Source organism: Temnothorax longispinosus, chromosome 6 (assembly GCF_030848805.1).
Source record: "Temnothorax longispinosus isolate EJ_2023e chromosome 6, Tlon_JGU_v1, whole genome shotgun sequence".
Classification (NCBI taxonomy): Eukaryota; Metazoa; Arthropoda; class Insecta; order Hymenoptera; family Formicidae; genus Temnothorax; species Temnothorax longispinosus.
In genome coordinates, this window is record NC_092363.1 from 8,918,969 (window position 1) to 8,933,303 (window position 14,335).

Below are 14,335 nucleotides of genomic sequence, written 5' to 3' on the forward strand. Positions count from 1 at the left end.
AAACTTTTTGAATTTTTGCAATATCTTCAAAATTGAAGAAAATATAGTACACGAAAGTGTGCTGTGACGTCATACTTTATATAAGAAATAACGTCATACCTTTTGAAGTTGCCGTCATCAAAGAAACTTTAGCAAGCTATAACTTTCTCAAATTTAGGTTTTTTTTTAAATTACAAAAAGTATTAAAAATCGGCTTAGATTCTCTACATTAATTATAGATACCGCTTAATAAAAAAAAATGTTAAAACCGAATTGAAGGTCCGCCATTTTACACGGCAAAAGTACCCGCATGCGTGGTGGACTGTGACTGTGTCGGGTGGGTGCGTACGGGTGCGCATAGGTGCGTAGGTGCATAAAAAACTTTATATTGAATAATTTTGAGAAATGGTGAGATGTTGCTTTTACCAAAGCATCCAAAAGAAAGGATGTGGGCGAACATATCATAAGTAAGTATAAATCGAATAATCTATACACAACATTTATGAAATGTGACAACTACAGGTTATGTTTTCGGGTTTGTCAATTAATTCACAGGCACACAAAAAAAAAGGTCTTGTCCACCAGACGAGACAAACATTTCTATACGTTTTTGGGGTCGCTGAATCCGAATCCGGAGTCGGTTTGACTCGGTCAGATCGCATTTTGTTTCTAACCTCAAAAAAGTGATGAAAGTTGAAACATTTATTGAAATGTTTCAAAAATTTTTACATACATACAACAAGAACACTGATGCATGTATGTAAAAATTTTTTGTTTGAAGGTGCCATGTGTGTTAAGAAAAACCCGCGCGTGAGGGATCCTGGTCCGACCGCAGGTAAGTCCACCGTCCCAGGGGTGATAACTCTCATACCTCCTTAGGCCTAAGTATGAGAGCTTTCCGACATTGACGAGGACTATGTCAACTCGTCGTCGGACACACTACGGCTTCATCCTTACACCCTCACGCCCACCTGCAAGGCAGCGCGCCTTCGCTGGCATCGTTACCTTAACAAACCTGAGAACGAATCATTCTACACATCCCCTTTCGGGGCAGTTGTCATCGTTACAGTATCTGTCAAGGCAGCAGGATTTTATGCTAAAAAAATGACTAACAAGTTCTATGTACCCAACGCTGAATAAAAAAAATTTATATCAGGGTCAGTTTTCGGTTTTTTCAATCACTTTTTTGAAGTTAGAAATGAAATGCGGCCTGGCCGAGTCAAACTAACCCCGAATTTGGACTCAGCGACCCTAAAAACATATAATCGCTTTCCTTATTTCTGGGCATTTCAATAAATGTTTCAACTTTCATCACTTTTTTGAGGTTAGAAACAAAATGCGATCTGACCGAGTCAAACCGACTCCGGATTCGGATTCAGCGACCCCAAAAACGTATAGAAATGTTTGTCTCGTCTGGTGGACAAGACCTTTTTTTTTTCGTGTGCCTGTGATATTTTCACATTTCATAGATTAGATTGCTTAAGAAAACTAGTTATTGAAATATTTAACATTTTGTTTTATTCTGCATATAATCCATCTTTTACAGATTTCCTTTAGCAGATATATTTCTACTAGAACAATGGGTTAACAATATACCCTTAAAGCATTGGAAACCTAGTAAAAAAAGCTTGTTGTGTTCAGATCACTTTACTGAGGACTGTTTTGATAGATCTGAATTTAGAGTACGCTTGAAGCGTAATAGTGTTCCAACTCGTTTCGGAGATCCCCCGGGATCTTGTATAATATGCAAGCATAAGCGTTCGCATCAATCTCTTTATTCATTCTTCAGGTATATTCTCCAAATGTTGTATTATTTGACATTATTTCTACAGTTTTACATTTCATTTATATTTATTCGATATTTATTCTATTTAGGTTTCCCCTGGAAAACCCAGAACTCCTTAATAAATGGTTGGAGAATATGAATATGCTAAACTGGAGGCCTACTGAAACTAGTTGTTTATGTTCAAGTCACTTTGAAGCATCTTGTTTAAAAAAAGTCTTAATAACAATATTGAAACTAATTATTCAGATGATGCTACAGAGTATTTATCGCATAAAAATGCTTTGAGATTAATTGTAACTAAAAGCAGGGATAATTTGATACCTCCATCGTTAGGCGTATATATGTTATAGTCAAAGCCCGAAACACAGGCATTCCTAGGATTGACTAGTCAATCCTGGGGAACGACCAAGCGTCTTGGTCAAAGTCCGAAATAAGTTTTGCGTTTCGGCTTTTAACTAGTCAATCCTAGGGATAACTAATACGGCTGGTTAAAGTTAGAAACTAAAGAAAAATCACTTCGGCATTTGACTAGTCAATCCTAGAAATAACTAATACGGCTGGTCAAAGTTAGAAACTAAAGAAAAATCACTTCGGACTTTGACCAGTCAATCCTAGGTGTGGCTTAATTTGGACTGTGTGACTGTTAACAAATAAAATCAAGTTTTTTTTTACTAAATTAAGTTCTTATTGTTATTAATGCCCCGCGACGCGAGATATTAAACGTTAAAGTTGACAGGAATCAGGTTATGATTCCTGTCATACCGACGAGCTGTAGCGACTACTGGCGACTACGAACATGCCCTGTGGCCACATACTCATGTTCAGTGGCCGCACGCGCATGCAAAACTGCGCAAATGTTAAATGAATCAATCGTGCAGAATAACCCAAGCATCTCGATTCAAGCAGTTAGGTCTCACGCTGGGAGTTTCATTAGTTTAATTATGCGTGGGAAGCACACACACACACACACACACGGGGGGTGCGAGGGGGGGCCTTCGGCCCCCCCTCCCTCGCACCCACCCCGTCGGTAGGCAGCGTGGACCTCGCTTTACAACATAAAGTACATGCTAAGTTGTAAAACGAAATTATAAAGTACATGCATGGGGGAGGGTGCAGGGGAGAAAAGCCTTTCTGTTCACGTGCGCTCACGCATGTAAGCCCCCTTGCACCCCTCCATGCATGTGCTTTATAATTTCGCTTTACAACTTAGCATGTACTTTATGTTGTAAAGCGAGGTCCACGCTGCCTACCGACGGGGTGGGTGCAGGGGAGGGGGGGGCGAAGGCCACCCCTCGCACCCCCCCGTGTGTGTGTGTGCTTCCCACGCATAATTAAACTAATGAAACTACCAGCGTGAGACCTAACTGCTTGAATCGAGATGCTTGGTTATTCTGCACGATTGATTCATTTAAAATTGGCGCAGTTTTGCATGCGCGTGCGGCCACTGAGCATGCGCATGTGGCCACAGGGCATGTTCGTAGTCGTCGCCGTAGTCGCTACAGCTCGTCGGTATAACAGGAATCATAACCTGATACCTGTCAACTTTAACGTTTAATATCTCGCGTCGCGGGGCATTAATAACAATAAGAACTTAATTTAGTAAAAAAAATCTTGATTTTATTTGTTAACAGTCACACAGTCCGAATTAAGCCACACCTAGGATTGACTAGTCAAAGTCCGAAGTAATTTTTCTTTAGCTTCTAACTTTGACTAGCCGTATTAGTTATTCCTAGGATTGACTAGTCAAAAGCCGAAACGCAAAACTTATTTCGGGCTTTGACTAAGACGCTTGGTCGTTCCCCAGGATTGACTAGTCAATCCTAGAAATGCCTGCGTTTTGGGCTTTGACTGTAACATATACACTAGCTTTAGCGACAGAGAAATTGTTCAGAAGAGCAATAAATTGCAATAGAGGTAAAGTTCCAACTGAGCCTCAAATTGGTGCTATGTTATGCTCAAAGATATTGAGAGAATTGTTATTAGATTCTAGGAGTAATCTTTTTCCTGATTTAAATACTCATATATTTGATGATACGACTGAAGAACTCTCTGGACATGTATTTTTATTATCAAAATTAATTATCAAAGAATATTTAGAAATAAGAATGAATGCTTTAACTAAGATATGTACTAGTCGTCAAATTGGTCGCAATGTTAGACACTATAAGAATCGAGAAATGGTCTGGTTGCACATATAAGGAGCGTTGCATAACTTGAAATTATATATATATATATATATATATATATATATATATACATTATATATATATATATACATTATATATATAATTATATATATTATATATATAAATATATATAAAGAAACCTTGTATTATTTGGTTTTTTCTATTTTTATATGTTATCCAGAATTCATGTTTGTTTTAGAAATAAAAAGAGTTCTTATATATTCTTCTTTTCAAAATTTTATATCTTTCTTTGCATGCATCACCTTTCACTCTTTACAAATTATTTACACATTGATATAAAAAAGAATGAAACTTACAATTGATTCATTTCTCAGGTGACTGTCATTCTTCAACCTCCTCTGAGGACTATACAATTTAAGCTGTACAAAGTGATGACATCACTTTATAGTAAAACCATAATTTTGATTGTTTAAACATTGAGGTAATTTTTTTAAAATTAATCTAATATACGTGAACGACAATGGAATACCTCGAATCACGACAAGTTGATTGTAATATCGCAATTACAATGTAAATAGGAATCTTTGTTCTGAATTAAAAAATTTGAATAAAGAATTATTGTCTTATTAAACAAAATCTTGTAATATTTGAGCTATTTAATAATTTGTTTCATCAATAATGCTAATTTTTTAAATTAATAATTGCAAAAAACGTTACATAAACGTAAGTTTCAGTTAAACTCATTTTAATTTCCCGCTCGGAGGCAAATTGCCGGGTAAGATGGCGGCCGCCCATTTGGGGACGCTATTGAGTCGTGCCGACAAAGGCGGTCGGCAATCCATGTATATATATCAGTGCCCTAAACACAAGTTTTAGGTTTGGTCGCTTATAAAATATTAGAAATCAATGAAAATAAAAAAACTGCACTAGATTCGTGTTCAGCATCCATTACTCTTTAGAATCACTTACTTTGAGATTCGGAGGGACAATAATATTTAAGATATTACAAACTTTCGACGCGGAAGAAATTTTACTTTCGACCTGCCAAAACACGTTTGCCTCGATCAGAATCACAACATGGCACGTAACCTCATTAAACTCCGTTGGTCATGTGGGCACCATAAGCCGCGTTTACAGTATTAATGGCAAGTTCACACAACATACAGATTTCGAGATAATTGCAAAAACGACTCCGCCACGATGACGACTTCGCCCCGGTCTCCCCTATATAAAATATTATTTAATGTTATAAAATATTTTAAATCTTCGGGAATAAACTATCAAATAAATAAACTATTTTTAATTTAATAATTAAAAAATTTATAAAAAATTTATAAATATTTAATAAATAATAGTTCTAAAATTAATGTTGCGCTTACCGCGTCGCTCGTTCTCACACACACGCTCACACTCCCGACGCTCGCGGAAATAAGGAAACACTGCGGTGATTAAGGAGAACAAACTTAATGTTTATTAAAGGCTCGCGATACAGAGGAGCGTGGACCACGTCCGCACGGTCCAGCAGCTCGAGACAAAATCCCAGCTGTTTCTTATCAAATCAACAAATCAATAAATTAACAAATCAACAAGCTCGTTGCCAACATTTTCCGAAAAGACGGCTCGTCGCACGCTTCAGCTCGGACTTGAAGCATACCGGGCGGCATGCACGCAACACTGCCCCCCCTTCTTCAGATTGTCGTCCCGACAATTAGGGAGGCAGCTTGCTAACTAGGGAAGCCGCTGACTGGACGGTTTCCTGCTCTCCTCGTGCTGCTGCACCGAGTTACCGAGCTCCGTCCATCCCAGCCTCCACAACAGGTCCTCTTCAAGCTTCTTCTCCTTTAGAGCTGGCCAGGCTCCAGAACGAAGACTTCGCTCGATCCCTGCCTTCTGCCGCCGGTGCTCCTCTTCCCTCCTGAGTCTTGCGCGTTTGGGTCTTCTTTCTTCGGGATCAGAGGGGGAAAACTTCCGTGGACCCATCGCTCTAAGAGCTCTCTGTCCCCTGCCCCGGCATTCGCCCTCAGTCTCACGGGAAAACCACGGTCAAAAACCGTGAGAGAGGCAGTCCAGAAAGATTTCCCAGGAGAAGACTGAAATTCCCCTGCCGTCATGCCTTATCCGTATGCTGTTAATATCTGTAACAAAACATTTAAAAACGCAGCAAAATCGAACAAAAACTAATTAGCAATTTCCTAAAAATATTTAAGTACGGGCTCAGACTCATTTCCCGAGGAACTATTTTGATCAATAAAACCGAGCGTCTTCGTACGCTCGATCGCTATTCTAAGCGACGTTACTCCTTCAACTTGAAGGGAGCGCTTCACAAAGCCGTCTGTCAACGCGGCGACGAATTGAGAGCTCGCAATCTTATCGCGAACTTTATGCGAGCATTCGGGATACGCCTTCTGCGATAATCTCTCTAAGTCCGCGCCCAACGCTGCGAAATCTTCGCCCGGTCGCTGTTTCCGGTTAGTGAATTGAAGATAATAGTTTTGTGCGAGTTCACTTTCTCCGAAACGTAATTCCAATTTCGCCTTTAACTCTGCGTAAGAGAGAGATTCGATCCCGTCGGCGTACGCATCAAGTAATGAACGCGTCTTTCTCCGTAAACACGACGCCAAGACAACCGCTTTTTCCGCCTTACTCCATCCATTCGCAACGGCAATTAGCGAGAATTGTGAAAGAAACTCGCGTAACGGCGCCGTCCCGTCGTACGTATCGGGCTTTATAGTCCGGAAGCCAGCTGCCATTTTAAGTGAATTATTTTAAGAAATCTGAGATTTTCGGCTAGTGTTCAATTCGGTCTGCTAATAAACAAAGTGAACGTCAGCTTCCATGGTAGCGGTGGGTGTTGCCGCGGCAGCCACCCACACACGTATAATTATAATAAAAATAAACCGACATAAAGAAAGCTGAGACTTTGTTTGTACGTTTATTATGATCTAAACGGAAAATAATAGTCAGCTGACTTCATGGTGGGGGGTTGTACATCAGCTTCTCGCCCAAACATGCGAAAAATATCCCAGCAAACGAAAAAAGATTGAAAAGAATTAAAACGGGATTGCCAGGAATTCAATTAAGGACTTTCCGAATTCCATTCTGTCCAAAAAAGGGATTGAAATAGTTTCAATATCATGGAATTCCTTATTTTGGAAAGAATTTGTCTTTTTTGAATCCCATCCAATTCCGACACAAAAATATTATACCACTGAATGCCAGGTTAGGGATTGGAAAGTTTCGTGATGAATTCCATTGAATACCATTGATTCCGTTAACGAAATGAATACCATTGAATGCCAAACTAGGAATTAAAAATTTCCGTATTGAATTCCATTGAATTCCGTCTATTCTGACAATAAAATGAATACCATTGAATGCCAGGATAGGGATTGAAAAGTGTCCGTGTTGAACTCTGTGGCGGTACGCGCCACCAATAGTACACGCCCGCGTGGTATCTGCATTACCGGCAGTTCACGTCGACGCCGCTAGGCGTCGCATCGCCGGGGCATCTTCTCGAGTTCAAAGTTTCGTCTCGATCGCTATGTAAAGGGACCCCCTACGGGGCCTGACAGATCTTACAAATCTCATTTTCGGGCTAATTGCCCGTCGGCAGTAGTGCGTGTAATGCTCTTAGGCATACACAAAAGCTCACCGACGAACAACGGCGCTTGGTCGCCCAACGGAGGCGCGAGACGTTTCCTAAACCATCTAATGCCATGCAATTCCACAACCTTTACGGATTCCATAGGATTGGATGGAATTGAAAATTTCTTTTTTGGATTCCATGGGATTGGACCATCTCATTTCGAATCCCATCTAATTTCATCTAATTCCGCCAAAAAAGGGATTCAAAGGTATTAAAAAATTTTAATATCTTTTAATCCTTTTGCGTTTGCTGGGATGCGCTGAGTAAACTTATACTAAAAAAGCTGAAATTTAGGGAAGTTATAGTCAACTTTAACAGTTTTACGAAAATAATTGTCCGCTGAGTTTTTCGCGGTGGAAAAGTGCTCAGCTGACGACTGAAAGATACGGCGCATCGCTATACGCGCGGGCGCGTGGCATCTTTCACTGCATCAGCTGAGCGCTTTTCCACTGCGAAAACCTCAGCGGACAATTATTTTCGTGTAACTGTTACAGATAACTATAAGTTTACAAAGTTTTAGCTTTCTTGGTTTCAGATAACTTGATTTTTATTAATAAAACGGTGCGTATATGCGCGCGGGCGCGTTGCGCCTATCTCACGGCGTCAGCTGCTTCTCTCTCACGCTAAATTATGCTATTGATTATATTCAAATATGTAATTATATTTAACGCATTTATTGACAAAAATAATTTTTTATTTACGTTTTTTTTTTTAATACGTATGAGGTATGAGACATTTACTCTTCAGTCTTCCTCATCATCGCCCTCAAACTCTTGCTCGCTTTCGTGGTCGCTGTAATCCATATCGATCATCGGCGTCCGATCCTCATCATCTGTAAGCAAATATAATAAATAATATATTATTACATAAAAAATAATCGCATAAAAAAGTTTTAGTTTTATAATTTTAATACATATATAATATAATAATATAATAACGCAAGAGCAAAATTTTGAAATTAATTAGAATATTATTTATAAAAAGTGTTCACGTTATAATAAAAAATTGTTTTAATTGTTTCTAAACTGTATTTTTAAATTAAAAACAAAACTAATCTAAAAATTACACTTGAATAAAGAAATAGTGAAGTATAATTCTGACCTGCAGTACTTTCTTTTTCTTCCTCGATGGTAATATCGCCAAGAGAAGGGGGTAGCTGATCGCCGTCGAACCATTTGAACAAAAATTTGTTGTCCTCTTCTCTCCAGCCGTAATCAGTCGGGTGCAATTCAGTTGGAACAGCAAGATGTGCATGGGCCCAAATATTAGCGATGTACGTCGTCCGAAGCAAATGTTGGTGCAGTTCGATTTTGCAAGGCGGTAGAGCTGACCCGTCTATATTTTTTGCTGGCAGACGAAATATGTCATCGTTGTCCAGGTAGTCGCCGCCAGACCCAGGGACGTTGTGGTGGGAGCAAAAGGGAGCCTTTCAAACTATAAACCGTTTACGGATATACCTGTAGCGACGGTCCTCTTAGTCAGCTGGGCTACAATTGTATTCGATCATAAAACTCCGGTGTTTATGAGCGTGTAGCCGAGACGAGGAAATACATCTCTGTATCCATAAATATTTACTTCTGGAATTTGCATGTGTAAATGTTTATTATTTATAATATTATATATACGTATTTATATTGTCATGTATACATATTTAAGGGTATAATTGAGTGTCAGAGATAAGCAGCTTGTAACGGCCTGACTTTATCGTCGAACGCGGACTAGTTCGCCGGATCGGGAGTTCGACTGAAAGGCCCAGAGACAATAATCAATTTGCAACGTACCAGTAACATTCACTTTATTTAACTCGGGATTCGGTATTACACACAAAGAATAACGGGACGCGGTATATTACAGTGGTCGGTAATGCCGGTGCACTCGACGCGGTATACGGAATATCGGAACGCGGGTCTTCAACTGGACGCGGCGTTTGCAATGACGGGAGTGCATGTGCACTCGACGTGGTATCTGGATTCAACTCGGGATTCGGTATTACACACAAAGAATAACGGGACGCGGTATATTACAGTGGTCGGTAGTGCCGGTGCACTCGACGCGGTATACGGAATATCGAAACGCGGGTCTACAACTAGACGCGATATTTACAAGGATCGGTAGTGCATGTGCACTCGGGCGGTAGGACGGACGAACGGAACGCGGTATATTTACAGCGATCGGTAGTGCCGGTGCACTCGACGCGGTATACGGAATATCGGAACGCGGGTCTTCAACTGGACGCGGCGTTTACAATGACGGGAGTGCATGTGCACTCGACGTGGTATCTGGAATATCGAGAAGGCTGATAACGTGGGCGGGAGCGCGATATGTACTACAACGGAGGATTGCGGAATCCCGGGGTTACGGTCGCGAGAACCCTCGCTGCGAGGACGAGCACGCTCGACCGCGCGGTGCCGTGGCCGTCGGGGTAGATGTGATGGAGCTCGGGGACACTCTGAGAACCCTCAGTAGAGGCCCAAACGCTGGACCTCGTTTTTGCGTGTCGCCCTAGGATCTGGAAGGTAGGCTTCGTCAGGAGTGGCGGAGAGCCGTGGTAGAGACGAAGTGCCGTTTCGTCGAGCGCGCTGGCTTTTTATACCGCTCGGCGCGGCGAGCTTGGCAGGAGGGAGGCCGATCGTCAGGCGATGGCGTGGTGGTGGGAGCGGCGCGATCCCGTGTGCTCGCTTCGGCGAGGATCGGCTTGCTTCGGCGCTCGTCGGCGTCGTGCGGGAAGGCACCGGTGCGGCAGATTTCCCGCGCACACGGTGCGTTTCGAATAATTAAAAATTCGTTCGGGCGGCATCCGGCGGGTGGTGTGCGGGAACGATGCTTTGAAAGACGCATCGTTACAAGCTGAGTGCGATAGGCGCAACGCGCCCGCGCTCATATACGCACTGTTTTATTAATAAAAATCAAGTTATCTGAAACCAAGAAATTTGTAAACTTATAGTTATCTGTAACAGTTACACGAAAATAATTGTCCGCTGAGGTTTTCGCAGTGGAAAAGTGCTCAGCTGATGCAGTAAAGAATGCCACGCGCCCGCGCGCATAGCAATGTGCCGTATCTTTCAGTCGTCAGCTGAGCACTTTTCCACCGCGAAAAGCTCAGCGGACAATTATTTTCGTGAAACTGTTAAAGTCGACTATCACTTCCCCAAATTTCAGCTTTCTTAGTATAAGTTTACTCAGCGCATATTTTTCGCATGTTTGGGCGGGAAGCTGACGTACAACCCCCCACCATGAAGTCAGCTGACTACTATTTTTCGTTTATTTAGATCATAATAAACGTACAAACAAAGTCTTAGCTTTCTTTATGTCTGTTTTTTTTAATTATAATTATATACGTGTGTGGGTGGCTGCCGCGGCAACACCCACCGCAAATGCGCAAGCTGACGCAAGCTGACGGTCACTTCGTTTAGTAGCAGTACTAAATGAACCATACAGCAAAATCTTAGGTTTCTTAATTTTGGTCATAAAAAATGGCAGCTGGCTCCCGGACTATTAGTTTAATGCCGCGAGGAATTCCATCTCCGGACGCGTCTTCCATCGCGCCCGTCACTCGCACCGCACCGCTCGCGTTTTCACCCGAAAGAAAATTATTGGAGGGACTCAGCTCTGAAATCCTCTCCTGAATTTGATGAAGCTCGTCATCGCGCTGCTGTATCATCGCCGCGAACTCGGTTTCCCTCTGCATGCGCTCCGCGCGCATCTCACGGATCTCCTGCATCACCGCCTGCAGCGTAATCACTTCCGCCGTCTCCGGAGCGTTCGATTGTGGAGTCGCTGACCGGAGCCGTTTTCTCGTGGGAGCGGTCGAAGCCATTTCGTCTTACAAGCGCAGCTCGTCCTTTCAATCCCGGACGAGCCCCCAAAATGTTACGCTCGTCAGGCGTATGCCACTCACTCACTCGCGTCGCGCACTCCGGCACTCGCTCAATGAATAAGGCTCGTTATTTGTATAAAAGGAACTCGTTTAATAATGTTCTGTTTGTACACAGAGCTCGGGTTAACACGTCCGAACGTGACGGAAACCCGGAGCATAATTCGACAGTCACCGTAAGTAAACAAACACAGCTGTCGTCAAGGGCGATTTGCAACTTCTGAAACGGGGCGACCCGCGTGAGCGCACGGCACGGGCGTACAGGTACAGCACGGGTGTAACAATATTTTAATATTATAATAATATCCAAGGAATGTTATATGAAGATCAAGACATTCGGACGAACGGCACCGACGACGACGACGACGACGACAACGACGTTGGGGAGGACAACGCGACGGTGCACGAGACGGTGTTCGTCCGCCCGGAAATCCACCCGTGCCGATAGCGAGCATTAACGCGGACGTTGGATGCGCTCGATGCTCGAAAGAAAGTAAGTGGCCGTGGAAGGAAGAGGCAGTCATATGATGCAGAGGTATGATTGCCTGGTATACTCTATAAAAAGAAGAAAAATAAGCTCAATTTAATTATTTATAAACTTTTTTTATTTTGAATTTTAAAAGGAATTTACTCAAAGAGTAATATGTTTCAGGTACGGTGTCTTACCTGAAGTGAGAACTTCTTTTAAATATATTTAGGAGACCGATCATGACAACGATAGTGGAAATTAAAAAAAGTATAAATTGGCATCTTTAAAATTACCTCGGATAGCTTTTACCTTATAACGCTCTCATTCAATATTCATTCATTCATTCATTCATTCATTCATTCATTCATTCATTCTTTCATTCATTCATTCCATTCATTCTATATTATAATTTAATGTTTCTATATTTTAAAATATAGAAACATTATTAAATTATATTATAATATTTCATCGAGATTGTTCAAGCTACAATATCATTCAATATCAAACATTCATTCATGCATAATCCATGGAAGGTCACGTAGTATTAATACCGCGTGACACTTCCATGGTTCTCTATTACCGTAGTTAATCTTTGGGGCATAGATTGCACTAAGGGTCGGTTGTTTCAACCTGTTGGTAAACTAACTAATAGTTAAATCATATGTCTATCTTTGTCTAATGTAAAGGATAAACAAAAACATATATATGATTTAACTATTAGGTAGTTTACCAACAGGTTGGAACAACCGGGCCTAAGTTTTAGAATAACGCGGGCCTTGCGCGGAAACCCTCCCATACATCAAGAACGTGTTGCGCAAGTTCCTCGCGTGTACGCCGAATTCGTGGATTCCACTCTTGAACAATTATGTCTTAAAGATTTTCGATCACATTCATATCCGGAGATTTGGCTGACCAATCCAACGTCTTAAGGTTGGGTTGTGTGGCCAACCAATCCTGAACCAATCTCGATCGATGCACTCCTAAATTGTTTTGAATAAAATTAACACGAGGTACACCAGGAAATGTTTCCGCAACGTATGGTATCATCACAGTAGACAATATGTTCACATACTCCTCACCGTTCATACGTGGTGTGGTGCGTACCAATGGTCCAGGGCCGCGCGAGGTCATGCACCCCTAAAACGCTAATATGATGCGGCTTCGTTCGCGGAAATATACATTATTCTCATCGTACCTCGTGCCTTTTGTTCTCCACAATGTCACACGTCTAGATTCATCCGTTGAGAATACTTTTTCATCAGAGAAAATAGTATTCTTCCATTCATTCTCCCAAGGCAAATGTTCTAAGGCAAAAGCCATCCGTTGGTCTTTGTGATTTTCCGTTAGAGTTTGCTTTTGAGCAGGGATACGATGGTGATATCCTTGTTCTCGCCATCTACGCCGAACAGTTTCCGCGGAACAATTAAAATTATTTTCCACTACCGTCTGTTGTGCTGACCGGAATCCGTTCGCTTGAATCAAAATTGTGGAGAAGTTCGTCGTCTTCAGCGGAAGTACGTCGCGGTCGACCTGGTATGGGTCGTGGGTTTACATGCCCTTCTACTTCCATTTGTTGCTGTAAAAAATAAAATACAATAAATACGATTCACATTATGGGATGATCTCAGGTTACATTGATAACTATGCGTTTGTATGAACAACGGAACAATCAAAAGACATACCGCGCCACGGTTTAATTTAGCTTAGGTGATAAAAGACCTTATTGTAATACTTTTATTTGCACACATCTCCATAAACTATTAATTTTCCAACGATAACCGTAATATATAATTGTAATGCATTTGATTGTAGCTGTATTTAAGAATTTAATATGTGATTATGCGACATTGGAACGTTCGATATCAAATATATTTCCAAATGTTTGTTTTGGCGACGTATTTTCTAGTTTTTGATAATTAATTATGATAATAATAAGTTTTTATTTATATTTCTATTTAATAAAGTGGAATTTGCAAAGAGTAAGTTTCATTTGCTCCTTCTTCCATGACAGGTTTTCCTTAAGATTATCATTTGCCATTGCATTATTTGGATTTGCACTTAGCACGTAATAAAGATAACGCAAATTATACTTACTAGTAAACGCGATACCCTTTTCGTTCGCTGAAACACCGTGAAAAAGCTGCATAAATTCTTCTAACGTGTCTATCGAATTTAATCTAGTCGTTAAATCGAGCGATATCTAAAAAATAAATTATTCTAATATATATAATCTATATATATATAATAGAATGTCTGTATGTATGTATGTATGTATGTTCTTTATACACTCTTAAACTATTCGACCGAATTTTTACCAAAAGTATATAAAATAGGGGTAGAATTTTCCGGGGAGTGTTATAGAGTGTATATAGTTTTTCGTTACCGATCTTTTTGAGAACCGGTATCCGAAATTTTTCCAATTTTTCGGGAAATA

At 41.0% G+C, this 14,335-nt stretch overlaps 1 long non-coding RNA gene across 2 annotated transcripts; it reads right to left on the reverse strand.

Annotated features, from left to right (window-relative positions):
- Positions 1–4,073: 4,073 nt before the first annotated feature.
- On the reverse strand, positions 4,074–14,121 carry LOC139814527 (uncharacterized). Of its 2 annotated transcripts, XR_011732480.1 has the most exons (5): positions 13,996–14,121; positions 12,099–13,477; positions 8,660–11,987; positions 5,292–8,390; positions 4,074–5,136 (listed from the first exon to the last, which is right to left on the reverse strand). It is a non-coding gene; the product is annotated as an uncharacterized lncRNA (long non-coding RNA). The 2 variants fall into 2 exon arrangements; XR_011732481.1 differs by lacking the exon at positions 4,074–5,136 and having other exon boundaries at positions 5,360–8,390; positions 13,345–13,477.
- Between the last annotated feature and the right edge of the window lie 214 nt (positions 14,122–14,335).